Source organism: Copidosoma floridanum, unplaced genomic scaffold, assembly GCF_036245765.1.
Source record: "Copidosoma floridanum isolate Cflo_tuat_1 unplaced genomic scaffold, Cflo_Japanese_pri ptg000056l, whole genome shotgun sequence".
NCBI lineage: Eukaryota > Metazoa > Arthropoda > Insecta > Hymenoptera > Encyrtidae > Copidosoma > Copidosoma floridanum.
In genome coordinates, this window is record NW_028321933.1 from 72,944 (window position 1) to 78,943 (window position 6,000).

The following is a 6,000-nucleotide window of genomic DNA, read 5'->3' on the forward strand; positions in this document are numbered from 1 at the left end:
TACAAATTTTAAATCCTAGTTAAAAACATATTGAGATAAACATGTCATAGTCTTATTTTCAGAACTCCACGTAAAATACATTATTAAAATCATTTATTTAACTATGTGAATAATATATACACATACACATATATATATATATATATATTTTCTTTATTTTTTTAGCTTAGAATGATTAAGTTATACTGTCTCGTGTTTTTTTTTGCCATTGTTCCATTTATACTGTCTTGTTCAACTAAAAGTATAGAAAATCATGTGCCTTTAATGATTGACGTACAAAAGCTGTATAAAACTACTAGTATAGGGATTGTATATAAAGGAAACGAAGGTGAGAAGCGTAAAGTCACTAATTGGAAAGGTGAATATTAAAAATTAATAATTTTCTTTTGAAACTACAGATATACATTCAGTAGTGAAAATTGTGCGAGAACTTTCACGTGAATTCATTTACTCGGTGGCCGTTGCCATCCCAGACCTTCCGGCAAAGTACCCAAAAATAAAAAATTACTCCAAAACGCTTTTCGTCGCGTTTATTAATACTGACGAGGATTTCAAGAAGTTCTCAAATTTCTCGAAAGGTAATAATTTATCACCTCACGTGTGGCTGCTTATATTGCAGCCACCTACTACTGAAGAGATTCATAGTATCTGTTTACACCCGAAAAAAAATTATCTACACTTGAATCTTGCAAGCGAAGTACTTGTCAAATGTGGTAATAGTTACAAGATTAAAGAATGGTACGCCGTCAGTCCCGAGGCTGGGATACGAGTTGAGGAGTTTCTGGAGTGGAAGAAAGGGACTGGGCTAATTGCAAAAGAAAGTCTAAATTTATTAGAGAGACGGAAAAACTTTACAGGTGCTTCGATTACAATATACACGAAGGTAAAAAATATGTTTGATTTAAATTTTGTTAAAAAAAAAAAGAAAAATAATAATAATAATAATAATAATAATAACAACAACTACACTTCAAAAGATAATTTATTTTATGGTATTATTCGTAGCCTTCCACTTTTCATGCTCGAATGATTGAAGACCTAAAATCAAAGACAGGAATATCTGTCACGTATAAAGATGTCTCTCATATTACTAAGGACGACGATGAAACATCAAGTGATTCTACTAAATCATTAAATGACAGTAGCATCCTTGAAGGCACATTTGTATCACAAAAAAAACTAGATAAGAGGGATATTACGATTGAACTATCAGATGAACAAGATTTGTTTGTTTATAAATTACCAGATACCATGGACATCCCATGGCATGCTTATCTTGAGGTAAACAAATTTGTATTTCTAATTGTTATAATTTTGTGCATTTACAACGCTGAAAAATACTTGATTTTAAAAAGGTTTTCAACAAGAACATCTGGTTTTACTTAATTATAGTCATAATTATTTCATCAATATTATGTTCTATAATTATAACAATGAGTAATGATAGAAGAAGTTTTATACATAAGCTATCCGATGGTTTCTTAGTTACATGGAGGATTTTTTGTCATCAGGAATTTGAAGGTAAACTGTTGAAAAGACTCTTCTCTAGAACTCTAATATTCAACTTTTTTGATGAATTGGTAATATATTACATAAGATTTTTATAATTATTAAAAACTATTTTATGTCCTACGATTAGGTTATGGTAGGGTTATTCCAATCGGGTCTGCTGTAGTAAGTTAATACTTAACTAAAGAAACGTTTAATATGTAAAAAGATAAATGGCATATTCATGATTTATTAATGCGTACGCATAAACTATTTGACAAGCAACACAATTTATGTGGCCCAGTAAATTGAAAGGACATTCGTAAATATTTAAATTCCGGAATTGTTGTAAACTATGTTAAGTATCGTTTTACTAATGTTACAACAAAAATTTTATTACGAAACGTTATTGCTTTCCTTAAAATGGTAAGAAAGGGCTACGTTGGAATTTTAGGTTTGTATGTATTTTAAAATTTTTTTATCATAACGACTTTTAAAATATAAATATGGTGGTATAAGAATGGGTAAAGAATACGTGTTTTTTGAATTCTCTCATACATCTTGTTCAAATGATGCTTTTAAACTAGAAAATAGAATTCTTCTACGAAAATCTAGTTTAAAAATAAACTGTTACAACAATAAGTGTCTACCAGCTAGATGTCCAAAAAGCTAAGAGGAAATTTGCTTACTCTAAACAGGCAAAATAAATTATTTTGCTTAAAAACTGCTTATGTAAGCCATAATGGAATAACTCTACTTATTTAGCTATTTCAGCGAACCCTATTTCCAAAACCTTAAAATCGAAATAGTTTTAAACACTGAATAATTATTAAGAATTGTAAATCGACTCCGCCTTTAATTCTAAAAAATTTTCAGATGTACGATTGAGTCCTATTTCATTAAAGGTTGCCAAGATATCGCTCTATCTGACATCATTTATCGTTATTTCGATGTATGCAGGCTGTTTCACCAGCTTTGCGACGGTGTCAATACCCACAATCCCATTCAATAATGCGACTGGTCTTCTCAAAGATGGAACTTATGAATTAATTGCTCTAAAAGGAGTTAACCTTTCAAAATATTTATTGGTAATTTTATTAACTTTAATTAATTATAAATTTTTTTAAAAATATTTAACAACTTGTTGTATAAATGTTTATTAGGACTTGAAAGATGATGTACATAAAAACTTAAGCTTGTTTGTAAGGAAAGATGGTAATTTACCAACAAATGAGACAGGTGCTTTAAGTCAGGTAAATACTTTACATATTCAAGTGTCTCATTATTATTAAAAAAAAAAACAAATGAAAAAATTATAAAGGAAATTGAAACAACAAACCAGGGGGTATTAATGGGCCATGGGACCCACGGTAAGAACGAAGTTCTTTAAACATGAGATGGGTATGGACACAATTTCTCAGGTAACAAGGGGGTCACCAGACCCACAAGAAGAACGAAGCTCTGTAAACGTTAGTACTGCATTCATGTTGTTTACTAAAATAAGAACTTGAAAAACGAATGAAAAAAAAACAAAACGATAAGTAGTATAGTACTCAAGATGGTTGAACTTCGTGAGTACTGTATTTATGCTCGACGTTCTCACGAAGTTCAGCCATCGTGAGTACTAAACTACTTGCTGTTTTTTTTTTTTTATTCGTTTTTCAAGTTTTTGTTCTAATAAACAACATAAATGCAGTACTCACGTTTACAGAGCTTCATTCTTCCTGTGGGTCTGGCGACTCCCTTGTTACCTGAGAAATTGTGTCTATACCCATCTCATGTTTAAAGAACTTCGTTCTTACCGTGGGTCCCATGACCCAATAATACCCCCTGGTTTGTTGTTTTGATTTCCTTTATAATTTTTTCATTTGTTTTTTTTTCTTTTAATTTTTTGTTTTATTTTTTTCTTTATCTCTCGTTGTGCTCTTTTTTTTCATTTCTTGTTTTATTTTTTTTCATATCTCATTTTATTACATTTTTTTGATTTTTTTGTATTTCATTTATTTAATTTCTTTTTTTATTTTCATATTTTAACTTTTTTTTTCATCCCCTTCTTTATTTCATTTTTTTCCATTCAATTGTATTTATTCATGTCTTTTGTTATTTTAGTTTATGTTATATTTATATTTCATTTTATCAATTTAAAAAAAAGTTTTTTTTTCACTTATTTTTTTTATGATTTTATAGCCCATTTATACAACTTTTGCTTTAATTTTTATAATATTACTTAAAGACATTGTGCCATTATTAAATTATCAAATTAAGAATAAGTGCCCATAAAAACCATTAAAGTGATATGAAACTCGAAATATATTTATATAATGATTTTACATAATTTATTTATAATTGATTTAATGAATTACTTTATTTATGTAATTATGTGATAATGTAACATAATTTGTTTGTCGAATTCGAAATAAGCGCCTTTAAAAACCATTGAAACGTTCTTCAATTGATACGTTCTTCAACTCTATTCTACATGTTTATTTTTTTTTTTTCTTTTTTTTTTTTTTTTTAGAATTGTAAAAGACAAAAATTCAAAGTGAAAAAAAAACTATTGTGGGAAAAAAGAATTCAAACTTGTTTAAAAATTAATTGCTTGGCAGTGTGAGGGGGAATGGTGGGTAAAAGTGTGCAGAAAAGTACGAGATGGTTGGCAGATATACAAATAGTGGGGAGAGGGGAAGTGTATAGAGAACAGGTGACGAGATGGACGGGGTAAGGGGGGAAAGTTAAGAGGAATAGACCCTAGGTAAACCACTTTCGTTTCAAAAAAAAAAAAATCTGTCAGTTTTAGAATTCCAGTCCCCCGAGTAACGTGACATACAGAACTTTGTTCTAAAAATCTCGCAGTGCAATACCCCTGATGCTTAGAATAATATTGTTATATTTTGCCGTACAAAACGGTTTTTTACATTTAAGAAAAATTTCATACAAATTTCCTAATTCTGTAATTCTTCACTTAAGTTATTATTATAACAGTTATAACATTAATAATAATAATAATAATAATAATAATAATAATAATAATAATAATATCAATAACTGGCAGCCCCTTGTGTCGGCTTTGAGGCTAGTTGTAGTGCTCTTTTCCAACGTCTCCTGGTATAACGTCAAAGATGTTGGTGTCTAAAGCACCTATTTTATTTGCAGATTCAGTTGTTTTGGTGATCCTAGATGGGGAAATTGGTTAGTGATACTCGTTCAGTGGAGGCTGTCCCATTGGCTCGAGTTTTTTTTTTCTTCATAGCTGTTATAGGTTTGCCCAACGCAGACCTTGGAGAGGATTAGTGATTCCTGGTTGAATGCTTAGAGTCAAGAGGATAGTATAGGATTGTCGGTCACCGGGTTTTCCAGCCTTTCGAAGAACAACTCCGCAGGTGACGTTGTGCGTCTGCTAGTGAATGGCTGACTTGGTTTAATAGTGCCTGTCTTTAGTTAATATAGTCTTTCAGTCGAAGAATCACTTCCGGAAATGGTAATAAAAATGTATTTGTTGGCAAGGTAGTTTACACTTAGGTGGATTCTAAAAAAAAACCGATGAAATTGATGGTTAAGTAGGGAAAGTAAATACTTATAATGGGCCTAAAAAGCGCCAGTGGTGAAACTTTCAGGCTATTCTTTATTATTATTTCTAATGATGAAGGTCTGGCTACGGTTTGCTTGATTCTTACCCTAGGAGTCTCGATGTACAGAGACTGTGACGGAGGGAGGTAGGGAGGACCAAAGAATATCTCGACTCGTGTCATTCCCCGGATAACCAACCGCTCATCGTTAGACGGGAAGATGTGGGTAAGCGCGTTGGGGACGCGACGTACAAGCAGGTAGCCGTTGTGGATGCCCGTGCCCCTCAGAGCTGTTTTCCCTTGCTTATATTTGTAGCCACAATTTTTCTAACTGCACCAGGTGGGATGGTGGGACTGCCACACAACTCTGAAAAGTTGGTACAGATTGTGCTCTGGCTAGATATGTCTCCTGGTATTGTGGCAGAGACGGCATCGGTTGGAATTAATTTTTTTTTTTAATTGCACTTGACGAGATTTAGGGAGAATGGATACCTAGGTCCCTTCCCCTCTAAAGAAGAGTGTCATCTGTAACCGGGATACCTAGCTGCAAGACTATCATCAGCATGCTTTGTACAGCTCGTTGAACTGCCAAAGTACAACTGCATCACCTTCGAGACGCTCCAGCGTATTATTACCACACTTATTTAATTATGTTAAAGGTAGCTTTGATTTTATGTCAACGCCACCTATCGGATTTTACTGAACTAAAGTGAAAAGTTGGCGTATTTTTGAGAAACTTTGAGCTCATTTATTGCCATTGTTATTAAATTTTTAAGGATAAAAACCATACTAAAACCATCTAGGAAGTATCATGAATCAGTGTCCAAAATTTTAGCAAAATCGGTTCAGTAGTTTTCGCGGTTAGCGATTACAACGGTTTTAACGACTTTGCTTTATATATTAGTAAGATATTAGTAAGATAACATGTATGCGTATTATTCTATAC